The sequence below is a fragment of the Dermacentor andersoni genome, chromosome 4, assembly GCF_023375885.2.
Source record: "Dermacentor andersoni chromosome 4, qqDerAnde1_hic_scaffold, whole genome shotgun sequence".
NCBI lineage: Eukaryota > Metazoa > Arthropoda > Arachnida > Ixodida > Ixodidae > Dermacentor > Dermacentor andersoni.
In genome coordinates, this window is record NC_092817.1 from 51,577,454 (window position 1) to 51,591,481 (window position 14,028).

The 14,028-nt window shown below is 47.5% G+C and overlaps 1 long non-coding RNA gene across 1 annotated transcript; it reads left to right on the forward strand.

Annotated features, from left to right (window-relative positions):
- Window positions 1-5,179: 5,179 nt before the first annotated feature.
- Window positions 5,180-8,098, forward strand: LOC129386341 (uncharacterized). The gene is made up of 2 exons (XR_011893599.1): window positions 5,180-5,337; window positions 7,966-8,098. It is a non-coding gene; the product is annotated as an uncharacterized lncRNA (long non-coding RNA).
- Window positions 8,099-14,028: the final 5,930 nt, after the last annotated feature.

The following is a 14,028-nucleotide window of genomic DNA, read 5'->3' on the forward strand; positions in this document are numbered from 1 at the left end:
AATTCTCAGCGAAACATTGATACAATAAAGCAAATCTCGGATGTCGCCATACGACCAATGAAATTTCTGTGGCAAACGCTCAGAGTCGCGTGAGTTTATAAATTATCGTTTATAAATTCGTTTATAAATTATCGGGACCTTGTATAAATAAAACAAGATTTGGAATTAGCCGCATTAGCCGTATAACGTCTCATGTATATCTCTAAGCGTGTATTAATCACGAAAACCGTACGATTCCTTTAATAGTTAAGTATAAATCCCATGCAAGCGATCTTGCACGCGACAGCGACAAGCGACGCGATGGAGATGGCTGTCGCCTTCGCTCGTCGCCTACAAGTTGCACCCCATGCGAGCGATGACTTCGAGCGACGTCTCCCCAGTGTTGCCGGTATGAGGGCAGCAATATAGGCGCCGAAACTAGCGTGACGCGTACTTTATTACTTTAAGTTCATGTGTTTTACTGTAAAAAGCAGCATAAAATATTTATGAAAGTCTTACAGTAGGTTCTTATCCTTGCACGTATAAAAATTCAATCGTTTGCTCGTTCCCTGCGACAATCTGAAGTACTTGAGTTATGTACATCCAGTTCCAGCTTCGCGCTATTGGCTAGTCGCTCATAGCACTTCCGGGCGACGAGCGACGAATTCTAGATTTGCAGAACCGAGCGATCGCGCGACAAGACCAAGCGATCTGTTCACGCGACGGCCCGATCCGTCGCTCGAAGCCGTCGCTCGTCGCTGTCGCGCACAAAATCGCGCGCATGGGGTTTAGCCTTTATCATGTAACTGTTTCTACTAATAGTACCAGTGTTGCTATGGTAATGATCTTGTCGTTAAATTTAGCTATTTTTTTTCTTAAAAGCGAAAGTAAGGCAGTGTAAGGTAGACATCTTGAAATAATTGGTATTTAATTTGAATTGAATTTTGAAATCAAACAATGAAATTATTGTTGTGAAATAATTGTTTTTTTGTAACTTAACCTCGAGAAAAGAATTTTGTAGGAAAAGATTGGGTAGAGCAACGATAATTTTATAGTCAAGTGTCTTTATAAAAAAAGGTCTATTTTTACATTAGTGTACATTATTTTATTTTATAATTTTACAAAAGGTCTATTTTTTTCCACGGCAATCAGCCCATGTGGCTAACAATGATCTTGCGTACCAGTGAGAGCAGAGGAACTGGGGAAATTCTCAACGTTTGCTGAACGCCTTTCTTTGTATAATAGACTCCTTGACTGATTTCATTCCACTTTCACTACATTGAAGTGTGGCTCATACCTAGTGATGCAAGTTGGGGTTAACAAGGTTTCACAGAAGTTCTTTGCAGCTTGGCGCGCACACCTATAGTTTCATATACCCAGTTATGCAAGTTGAAATGAGCTAGGTTGATTGAAGAGAAGCAGATGCCCGTGGCACCTATACTGTGACCGAAATTCACGTCAAAGACGTTCATTGAATCTGGCACTAGCCGGATTTCTATCAATTCAGTGATGCAAGCTTGGTGGAGCCAGTTTTGCTGAAGAAAAGCACATGAAAACTGCAAATTTTGCAGTTACAATGATTAAGATTATAGCCGTTCAATAAATTGCGGCACATACCTGAAAAAAGAACAAATACTTCATACTTACCTTTTGTACGAGCACACTCCCTGAACACATCGAAACCGGCTACATGAAAATAAATGTGAGACCATACATTCCAAACCCTCGACGCTGTTTTAAGTGCCAAAGATTCGGTCACGGCTCTCAGAGCGGCAGGGGCTGTGCCACCTGTGCGAAGTGCGCATTACATGAGCACCCTGCAGATAACTGCAATGATCCTCCCCACTGTGCAAATTGTGACGGTGAACACCCAGCATATTCTCGCTCTTGTCCCTTATGGAAGAAAGAAAAAGAAATTATCACGCTCAAAGTAGAAGAAAATATTTCCTTCAAAGAAGCTCGAAAACGCCTCTCATTTGTGGGGCCTTCTTTCTCCGACGTGGCACGGCAGGGGCAATGCCACAACGGTTCTCGGCGTTTGTTAGGACCACGCAAAGTGGACCGACAGTACAGCGACACAGCGACAATGACTCCCAATTTACACACACCGTACGGCGACTGTCGATGCAAATAGGTGGCGCCCTGTGCAATTTGCTTGCGCTGCTGATTGTCGCTCGTTACCAGACCGCCATGTGCGACAACATAAGTGAGCTTCTCAGCGCTTCTCGAGATGCAAATTTTTTTCTGCACTTGTACGAGAAGGTGCTCTGCTTTTCTTCTGCCAATAAAGTCGCACGTCCTGTTCACTTACTTGTGGGTTGTTTGTATTGGCGTCAGTAGAGGCTCTTTGGTCTGGCAATTAGAACGCACCAGCTACGCGGCAGCCTAGGCAATGAGGCATGCCGCATAGGCAGCAGGGCGAGCACGGCGCGTACCAGCGCACGCCACCTGCGGAAAACGGCCGTATTGAATTTAGCTCTAAAAAAAAAAAACTGCACTTCTGCTTTCTGGTTGAACAACGCCATCTGGCGTCCGCCCCGTAAGTTCCATGCGCTGCCGTTGCTTATTTTCGTACCACTGCAGAAGGTACAGTTTCGCTTCTGTAAAGTTGGTTCTTCATTCTATGGTTTCCACTCTGTCGACCACGGAACCCTCGGGGGCGATGTTCAGGTGGTGTACTCACCGGGCAATCCCGTGGTGCCACCTCCTCCTCTAGAAATTGTTGAAAATTGTTGAAATTACGTATTTATAAATTATGTGGTTTTACATGCCAAAATCACTTTCTGATTAGTGGAGGACTCCGGAAATTTTTACCATCTGGGGTTCTTTAACATGCACCGAAAACACATGTAACACGGGTGTTCTTGCGCATTTCACCCCCATCAAAATGCGGCCGCCGTGGCCGGGATTCGATCCCGCGACCTCGTGTTCAGCAGCCCTACGCTATGGCCACTAAGCAACCACGGCAGGTCAATGGAGGCATGTCGCGTATGATGTTAATTGTACTCGGTAAATACATATACACCCGATTACCTACTGAACATCAGCTGAGCCATGGGCTTGTGTAACACTCGGCCTGAATGGCTCAGGGAGGTAGTGGGGCGTCAACCTGCTGCCAGAGAGCGACCCCTGGTTGGTTGGTTGCTCGCGCGTGTCCATCAAAGCCACCGTCGCACATCATCTCTAGTCTCAATTACCGACGATGTCGGTAGTTTGTAATGTCTGCTTAGACACTACCGGCGAGCCCAGTCAACTAGTGACGACCAGGTGCGGCCATGTGTACCACGAGTTCTGTCTGGGTACGTAGCTGGAAACTGAACAGAGCTGCCCCACCTGCAGAACGCCCGTGCCAGAAGCAAGCATCGTTCATTTACATGGCGTGGAGTTCAAATCATGCGATTGTGCCGATGTCAGAGAGGAGAAGGAGACCGCAATGACGCAGTTGCGCAGTTTAAAAGCGGAGCTTCGTGAACTGACCGAGAAATTGGCAAGCGCGGAGCGCAAGAAAGCTATCGCAATGTCGGAAAGTAGGCGATTGGGGAAAATGGCCGTAGGCCTTAGCAAACGATTTATGAACGTGACCACTGAATTGGCGGAGGCTACGTCAGAGCTGGCCAGAGCTCGAGAAGTTTGTAAAAACCAGTGGTTAAGAAGACAAGCCATCCGGCTCGTGGCAAACCTCACTGCCAGGTACGCAATTATGTGTGTGTGCTCGTTCGTGTATTTCCATAAATTGACTGTTACAATACCTGATTTTGCAGAAGCTTGACGGAAGACGATCACGAGATGGACGCCGGTCAACAAGGCGAGCAAGGAGGACAAGAGCAAGGACAAGAGCAACGACGACTATAAGCTCCTGTGCTCTACTGTAAAGGAGTCAGACTCCTTCCTTTGCAGTTTTTCGTCTGGCGGCGGTGGCACCAATAGGGCTCAAAAAATTATCACTTGTGGAATAAAAGTTACTTTTTATTATCAGCAGTATATACCCTTTTTGAAAGATGAAAGTAACAGCCAAAGGACGAAGGAAGAGACAGGAAAAACTCGCCAGTACCACAGTCAGCAGTGGCACACTGTTGTAGGAAATCGAGGCCAAGAATGACGTTCCGAGTGGATTGAGCAAGCACTGCAAATTCGGCTTGATACACGTTATCGTAGAAATAAACGTTCTCGGTGCACACTCCAATAGGTCGGAGCAACTCTCCAATCACAGCACGAAATGCATTAGCGTTATCCCAGCGAAACATCACTTTACGGCCTAGTCTGGTTTTGAAATCCAGGCTGATAACGGAGACACTCACTCCTGTGTCCACTAAGGCCAACGTAGCAACATTGTCCACTTTTAAAAGATCCCTTTTAAAAGATGACCACCTTTGTCCACTTCTGTAATCTGAGAGTCCAGGCCCTTGTACAACTTCAGCACTTGATGTACGTCATGCAGGTTTCGCAGGCAACTTGGTGTTGTATCGTAGGGTAGGTAGGTCAGGTGGCCACACACACCGAGTCACACTCGGGGGCCCTCCGCCCCGGAAGAACAACCACGGCTACGATTGTCTGCGATCACGTCTCACGTCTCTCTGGCTCCTTGACAGCACCAGCCTTTTTATTGCAACTATGACGTCATGTATGACGTAACAACGAAACCGAAACTAGAAACGAAACGAACTGCACAACAACACAACATACACCTTCCCTTAAAATAAAAATAAACACTTCACAAATACAGTCTAGGAGGTCACAAAGTCACTCAGCTATGCTGGAGGTCGGCGGATTCTAGTTCTGCGCTGCGACTGTGCTGTAGCACTCCTGGATGTCGTTGGGGACTCTAGTTGATGCTCCTCTCCTCTTTACTCATTCTCTGCTTGATCTGTTCGTTCTGTGGTGTCGAGAATGCCAGGGTGCGCAGCTGGCATAGCATAGAGAAAGAAATTCAACAAGAGGGGACACTCTTCAAGAACTCGCAACAGGAAACACGTCACGCCTAGTTTCAACTCCATCCGTTAGTTGACGCGAGCATCAGAAAAAAAAATGTGAAATAAACTTCCAGACAACGTTTTATTTTTTTATTCTTTTCAACTAAAAGTGAAAAAGTTTTGCGTGTAAATGAACTTGTACTTTGCAACTTATTTTTGTTGCGTTGCATAGCAACAAGCTAGCGGCACGCCAGACGCGCGTGCATACGTCATGCGCCAGACAAGCAAGACAAGCCGCAGGAGTGAGCGTGGCAGGCTGCGCTTGCGAAGCTCGCGTGCTCGGCAACCCGTCTATTTTTGATGTAGCCTGTTTTTTGGGCTCTCGGCGTTCTCTTGTGTTCCGTCTGCATTTCGACACGGCACCGCTGCACTACTGGACTACAGCAAGGTGAGGAATTTCGTTTGACAGTCTGCGACGCACTTCAAGCACATTTAGGCTTGCTGCACAAAACTGAACCCATATAGTGACGCAGTTATCGAAAAACAGCTCCACAGTCCAAGCCTAGTTAATATGAGTCAATTACTCATACTGGGAGATGTTTGCGACGCTTTCTATGAGCCCAAGCATATTTATAACTTATTTCGGTAATTTTTGGGCACGCTCGCCGCACCTGGCTTTGTGACGAAAAGCGCCTCGGCCGTGTGACGCAGTTTCGCGTGTACTGAATCATACTGGGACAAGTTTTGGCGCTTTCTCTGACCCCAGACATTATTGTAACTAATTTCGCTACTTTTTGGGGTACTTTTCAAGCACAGTGGCCGCGCTCGGCGTAGTGGCGCAGTTAGCGAAAAGCAGCTCGGCTGTGTGCCGCAGTTAGTTTCGCGTGTACTGAATCTTACTGGTAGAAGTTCGTGACGCATTCTCTGACCCGAAAAAGTATTGTAATTTATTTGGCAACTTCTTGTGATATCTTGAGGCATGCTCGCCGCGCCTGGGGTTGTGAAGCTATTAGCAAAAAAGCAAGCCGGCCATAGTGAGTTAGTTTTGCGTGTACTGAATTTTAGTGGGATAAGTTTGTGACGCATTTCATATCCCTGCGACAACATATACAGTACCTTATTTCGGTACTCACACTTGTGGAAAACTCGACGAGCGATTGCCGAGAGCGATAACACGGGATTGCTGCATGCGCCGGCAAGACACGTAAAAGATAACACGGAGGAGCTCAAGAACATGACATTCATGTATAGGCAGGTTGCGAACGTAGTTCCCGCGCCTACTATGGCGCCCCTCGCGGCGGCGAGCGCGGAACCGGCAGGATACGACCAGCCCGCTTGCGTTCGGAAAGCCTGTCTGTGCACTGTTTCGCGCGTAGCTGTTGCCTTTTCTGAGCAATGCCAAAGTGCAACCCCAGCTGTTGAGTAGTGGGCTGCAACAGCACGTACACCAACTCACGAGGAACAAAGCTTTACAGGTTTCCAAGCCGACCGTATGAAGCAGAACGGCGTCAACACTGGATAGCACTCGTCCGACGGCATAACCTGTTTTATGTTCCGGCGTTATACCAAGTGCGTTATAACGCTGAATTCTTTGCTTTTACAGCAATGATGGTAGCAACGGGACACCTGCAGTCAGTGGCGTAGCTAGGTCGTCTGGCACCCGGGGCGCATTGGTCATCTGTCACCCCCCCCCCCCTCCCCTCTGGCCCCGTTGCTACGGCACTGCCTGCAGTGCGTACCAGGATATGCAGCAAACAAAGTAGTTTGTTCCCATACTGTACCGCAGTTTCCCAATACTCTCCCATTCAAACAGCGCTAGGGCTTGCAGCAAGCTGAGCAGGCATACACTTCTGCGCCCAGCATATCAACTAAGGGGCAGTTGACATCAAAATTTTTGACAACGTGGTTTATTGGAACCTCCTTTGCACGCACTGAAAAATCGCAAGATAAAAGTATCGCACTTCCAGTAACTTGGGCGAAAATATTTTCCTAGCGTAGTCTAACACAACTGGTAAGTTCATCCCCTTTTTTGTGTTTGGGGAGAGCTACGTTAGAATACCTCTGGTAGGTCTTACGAGTCGTTCGTACGCCCCCATGTTCTTGGATGAGATGTTTTGGATTCGTATTTGCCGTCCTGTATGTACAGGGAAACTACCGCGGCGTTCTTGCACTTACCTGCGATGCAAGCACGGTAATCGCAGCTCCCCGCTAGGATTTGTCTGCTGTCGCCGATCTTCAAGAATCAATGTCGCCTATAATTTCATGCGTCCACACCGTAGATAACGAAGTAACTTACGATGAGCTTCACGCATCTCGCTGGTGCATTATTTTTCGTTTGTGGAATAAACCTAGCTGTCACTTCCGATCAGTGCGAGTTCAACACTTCCCTCACGTCGTAGACGTGCCCCATTTCAAATAGACGACTTCCTCTCTCTAAATTCTTTTCACGAAAAAAGCTATGAAGATCTTGTAATTCCCAAACCCGGTAAAATTAATATCGGCACGCTGTTTCGCGCCATCGCTACCGTTTGACAGGGCGCCAAACACGCAGCGCGAGCTGCTGACGCCATGAGTAATCCTACCACATTCGCGCAACTATTCGTCAGATGGCGCTAGGGGTCGGAAAGACAGGGCGCCGCCTAGCACTTGCAACGTGCCCATTCTGAGCGACTGAAAACGGGCTTTGCACCCAGGAATTTGTCTTGAGCGCGACTAGAAGGCATTCTGCAAGCGTGTAACATGGTCTGGCTGAGCCTGTGTTGTAGCCCCCTCTGTGTACTTGGCGTATTATCGCGTCGACTGAGGGCAAGTTCTTTTGGAAACGCGCAGTCACCCGTGTATTTGTGCACTTAAAGTGCAGGAAATAATGCCCGGGAAGGGAGGGATGCTTGAAAATCTGATGTTTTGTTCAGATTTTATGGCATTGTTTCAGAGGTGTCTGCTGCGAAATGTATACGTAAAAGTGAATTTATCTGTAATGCCGCTCATCCACCACTTACGTACGTTTCGCCTCTACACGCAATACTCCTGTTAGGTCAATATACGAAAATGATACATGCTTGTAATTTACTTTCAGCTGATGGCATCCGGTGGAGCTTCGTACGGCAACGACTGCTGCTTACCTGGTGCCCCAACTTTGGATGAATGTAGGACAAGCCCGGAACGAGTATTTATGTAGAGCAAAATAAACATTTCATCATTTCAGAAGACGTCTTGCGTTTTCTTTATGAAATAGCACCTGATGGATTCGGCGGAGTCTTGTAAAGGTCGTTCGCAATCATTTTTGCTAAATAATGAAACGATTCCACGCCAAGGCCACGCGGGGTTCAGCAGAAGCGAAAAAAAAATTGGAGGACGCTTAAGCTTCGCCTTCAAGAGTGGAACGCGACAGCGTTCACGTCGACCCGCCAAGGGGTGTAAGACAATGCGCTACGGCGCAGCGATCACTTACGAGGCGCCCCGCATCGGACTTTTCACCCATCAATCACGCGGTGTGCGTCGAGCTACGCCTGAGCAAGCGGAACGAACCAAAGAACTCGGTGTCTCGGAGGGGGAAACGATGTACGCCAGCCAAACGTCATGATCGGCACGGGCAGAGAGACAGATAGTGATCTAAAGAAAGGAAGGACGCTTGATTCTGCAACCCGTGAGGCAGCACGGCGAAGCGTCGTCAGGGAAGAGGGAGTCCGGGCCGCGACGCGCCTCGCACCGGTCCCCGCGCAGCCCCGGATGGATGGATGGATGTTCTGAGCGTCCCCTTTGGAACGGGGCGGTCGGTTGCGCCACCAAGCTCTTGCTACTATGCTGCCTAATATCCTACCTAGGTTAACCAATGAAAAAAGAAAAAAAACACTATGAACTACCACGTCCAAACTTTCTGATCCCCTATTGCGAATTGTGCTTTTGTACGTCTCCGTCTTTTGTCGTTTCCCTACTTTTCTTCCACCAATCCTCCAATCGCCTCTTACTAATGTCTATTGCGGACCTGTTTGCTTTACCACTGCTCCCGCTGAACCCAAGGGCTTCAAGGAGGCCAGTGGTGCCTAAATCGACTGCTGGGTAGACGTCGAATGCGTGGCTAGACGTAGAATGCGCGCGTGGCGCGCTACCTGTCGGGGCAGCGCCGTACATTGAGAGGAGGGGGTCTTCTGTGTTTGCCGCAAGATGGCTCTGCGTGTGCGGAAAGCGCAGAAGAAATGAAGCGGAAACGCACTTCGCTACTCGTGAAACTGCGACTTCTGCAAGTTACATGGTCCTAATTACCGATATACAGCGCAGTATAACTTTCTACGGCTCGTTTCTAAGGCAACATCGCATTCACTAGAGGCGCTTTTGTACCGCTTTGAAGCATCGAACTCTTGGCTGAGTGGTAGCGTCTCTGTCCCGCACTCCGGAGACCCTGGTTCGATTCCCACCCAGCCCATCTTGCAAGTTGTTTTTTATTCTTGAAGTGCCTCCCGGGATTTATCGCTCACGGCCAACGCCGACGACACCGGCTTTTCTGCGACACGAGCTCCTTAAGGCTGTCGCGTTAAAGATAAATAAAAGCTGCGCCGAACAGCGAAGGCGGCACGGCGTGTACCAACTGGTCCTGGTGTTCAAAACGCGCGTGCCCAAAACCGAAACAGGAAGGAGTTAATACCAATATCCGCTGGTGTGCTACAGTCAATTCGGCCGCTGGGCTCTATGGGAGTGTCCGCTCTTGTTGGGCATAGTCTGAGGCTCGGGAACAACAGGAATACTGGCATGCCAGTCGCCAGCCACAGGAGCTGTTGTCAACGGTGACCCGTGTTTGGCACTTTAGACAGCCTCTCGGCATTTTATGTATTGTCTTTCACGTTGAAAGCACTACACTTTTTATCCAGTATCTTCTGGGGTTCGCTGTAGGACAAATCGCCTTTCCTGGAAACATGAGGATCTTTCACACTCTGGAAGTCACCCGTACGGAACGTTGGCACTTTCGCCCCTCTCTTTTGATCTGTATACTACTTGCTGCTCGTTTGTTTATCTCTCACCGTCTTCCATAACTGGGCAATTTCTGGTGCCGGCTTGTAAAAAAACCTAGGCTTGGGGTAAGCCTACTATATCCAACATGGTGCGTGGAGCGCGTCCATGAAAGAGTACGGCGGGTGGAACGCCCGTTGTTGCACGTGGTGTGCTGCGATAAACAGCCAGGTACTCCAATACTGCTCACTCAATAGGATGTTCCAAAACTGCAAGCTGCACGTAGTCTTTCAAGACCCTGTTGAAACGTTCCACCTGTCCGTTACTTTGAGCATGATAAATCGATGAGCAGGAGTGCTTAATTCCACGGTTTCGGAGAAAATCCTCGAACGGAGTGGACTTCAGTTGTTTCAAGGGCAGTCTGTTGCAGAAGTTGCAGTTTTGATGTGCTTCTCTTCAACAAAAATGGCTCCGCCATACTTGCATCACTGAATTGATGAAATCCGGCTAATGCCGAGGCGCGAAACGCCGGTCGAGACATGTAGCATCCATGTCGAGACATGTTGCAGCGAGGGCATGTAGCAGCGTTACACGATGCTCGGCGTCCTCTTGCACTTCCCTCACGCTTTCTTTAAATTCCGAACTGCGGCACATAACCTGAAAGTGGCCTACTTTTCCACATCCAGAGCATTTTTTTTATGTTTAGCCTTGCAATTAGTCGAATTTGCCAAATGCTGAGTAGACCCGCAGCGGTAGCAACGACGCCGCTTTGTATCCCTTGCAGACGCCGGCTGCGTCTGTTGACACTCCCGCGGCGAGGGCGTAAACTATTTACGGCGACCGTCACGCGACTTCGACGCGGAAGCGCCTGAATGTCGTACGTATTTCACCTCCTCCGCTGCACCGAACTCTCGAAGGCTCTTCCAAATTGTAATGCTCTGCTATTGTATAACTGCCCTGTCCAAGGTAAGCGTGGCGCCTTCGAAAAGGAAACGCTCACGAAGCCTGTCCGATGCGATACCAGAAATGAGTTGGTCGCAAACAGCTATGTCAAGAGGACGGCACGTGGTGCGTCTGTGTAGACTACCGTCATCTGAATAGCATTACAAAGAAGGACGTCTACCCGCTCCCACGTATAGACGACGCCCTTGACTGCCTGCACGGTTCCAGCTATTTCTCGTCTATTGATCTTCGTTCGGAATATTGGCAGATTGCTGTTGACGATATGGACAGAGAAAAAACCACATTCATCACACCTGATGGCCTATACAAATTTAAAGTAATGCCGTTTTGATTATGCAACGCCCCTGCCACCTTTGAGCGTATGATGGACTCCTTGCTCCAAGGTTTCAAATAGTCCACATGCCTCTGCTACCTCGACGTCATCGTCTTCTCGCCAACGTTCGACACTCACCTTGAGCGTCTCACAACTATACTTGGTGTATTTCGAAAGGCGAAGCTGCGACTTAACTCGTCCAAATGTCGTTTTGGTCACCGACAAATTACTCTTCTGGGCCATCTCGTTGACGCTTCCGGAGTACAGCCTGATCCCGACAAAACTCGCGCTGTCCGAGAGTTTCCGGTTCCGAAGACAGCCGCAGACGTTCGAAGTTTTGTAGGGCTGTGCTCGTACTTTCGTCGTTTTGTTCCAGATTTTGCGACAATTGCTAGGCCCCTAACTAATCTTTTGAAGAAAGACGTACAATTCTCGTGGGGTACTACAGAAGCCGCCGCCTTCTCTCGTCTCGTCACTCTTCTAACCTCACCACCCATTCTCGCCCACTTCGACCCTGATGCCCCTACAGAATTACGTACAGATGCCAGCGGTCATGGCGTAGGTGCCGTCTTAGCCCAGCGTCAGCGCGCCAAGGATCGCGTTATTTCTTACACGAGCCGCCTCCTAGCACCATTGACGACTCTGACTCCTCCAATATTACCAGAGCCTCTTGCGTATTCTCTGTATCCCAGCTGCTTCATTTCGCCGACGAGCAACGCCGTCGGCGAAACCGACCGACCGACCGCGACCGACCGACCGCTGCAACCATATGCACACCCAGTGCATATGGTTAAAATTTCTCCGAAAAAATTCTGGTCAGGATTTATCTTGCCGTTCAAAGAAGGCTATGTCCTAATACAGGTTGCATTCTGTATTCTGAGAGGCTAAGCAATTTTCAACAAGCATTGTTTACGGGTGCCAATTTCTTGTGGACCTGTGTATGTTGACCAATTTAGTCATTGTGTTAATGCACAGGTAAAAAAACACTTATCATCCTTGAATGCTTTCGGGGCAACCGCCAGCGCTTTCTTCTCAATAGTACCTAGACGACCGCAAGTCCCCACATTTTCTTTCTCGCAACCTAGGCTCCTCACGCATGCGCAGAAAGAGCGGTAGAATCCAGTTTTGATGTGCTGGCCTGTTCACCACTGGGAGGTGATGCTGCTGCGCATATGGCGTGCCGTCAACTTTTCTGTATTTCATTAGGCTTTTGGCTTCTAAACCGTTTCTGAGTCTCAACATGCTGTCAATAATGTCAAGCTCTACCAATAAATCTACATGTCTTAATCGTCAGTGTCACCAATCCCGAATGACACCAAAGTTGGTTCTTTATTCTACGATGACAGCTCGTTTTGCCGTTTAGCACCATGCCGCCATATCGCCGTTGAATCGACATACGGTGAGGCAAAGTGCACTCGGTCGAAGTGTCACTAAATCTGTCCGTCTGACTTCGGTATTATACAACAGCAGTCAGAACCTTGTCCCTTCAGCCACAGCGAACACTGAATAGGGCATCCTCAACTCGCGGGCAGCCAACGGCGGAGCGTCCTTTTCATTCATATCTGTATATCTGTAACCCTTTATATCTTCGGAGCACTTCGAAACTTCGAAACTGTTAGACAGGTAAGTGCACAATGCTTAGTACAGTTTGGGCACTTCTGCCATTTTCTTTCTTTTTTGATGACTTAAATATGTTACAGTGCAGATAAAGTGGCTCTTTTGTTCTTTAAAAAGAGATTTCAGGGATAATTTTACTGCTCAGGACTGTGTTTAAGGTAATTGTGGTACCAGGTCCATCGGTCGGTCGGTCGGTCGGTCGGTCGGGTATATGTCACACCGGGTATATGTCACTGATTATGTGTAGATCTTTCATAAAGTCAATGTAACCTCACTTCAAATGCGTAGTCGAAACTAGGTATGTGCCGCAATTTATTGAACGTGTGTAATCGGAATCATTCTAACTGAAAAAGTTTGTTTTCATGTGCTTTTCTGCAGCAAAACTGTCTCCGCCAAACTTGCATCACTGAATAGATGAAAGCCGGCTACTGCCAAATTCAATGAACGTTTTTGACTTGAATTTCAGTCACTGCATAGGCGCCACTGGCATGTGTTTCTCTTCAATTAACCTAGCTCATTTCAACTTGTATAACTGGTAACCTTGACGCAAGTTGAGGTAACCTTGTTAACTTCAACTTGCATCACTAGGTATGAGCCACACTTCAATGTAGCAAAATTGGAATGAAATCAGTCAAGGAGTCTACTATACAAAAAAAGGCGTTCCGGAAACCTTGAGAATTTCCCCAGTTCCTCTGCTCTCACTGGTACGCAAGATCATTGTCAGCCACATGGGCTGATCGCTGTGGAAAAAATAGACCTTTTGTTTTTTCGACCTTCTTTAAAATAATAAAATAAAATTATGCAAAATAATGTAAAAATAGATAATTTTTTAAAAAGACCATTTGCTATATTATTGTTGCTTTACCCAGTCTGTTCCTACAAAATTCTTTTCTCGAGGTTCAGTTACAAAAAACTATTTGACAATTATTTCATTGTTTGATTTCAAAATTCAATTCAATATCAAATAAAATTTAGTTCAAGATGTCTACCTTACACTGCCTTACTTTCGCTTTTAAAAAGAAAAAAGAAATAGCTAAATTTAACGACAAAACCATCAACATAGCAACACTGGTACTATAAGTACAAACAGTTACATGATAAATAACGATTAAAGGAATCGTACGATTTTCGTGATTAATACACGCTTAGAGATATACAGGAGACGTTATACGGCTAATGCGGTTAATTCCAAATCTTATATACGTTTTGTTTATACAAGGTCCCGATAATTTATAAACGAATTCAGAACTCACGCGACTCTGAGCGTTTGCCACAGAAATTTCATTGGTCGTATGGCGTCAT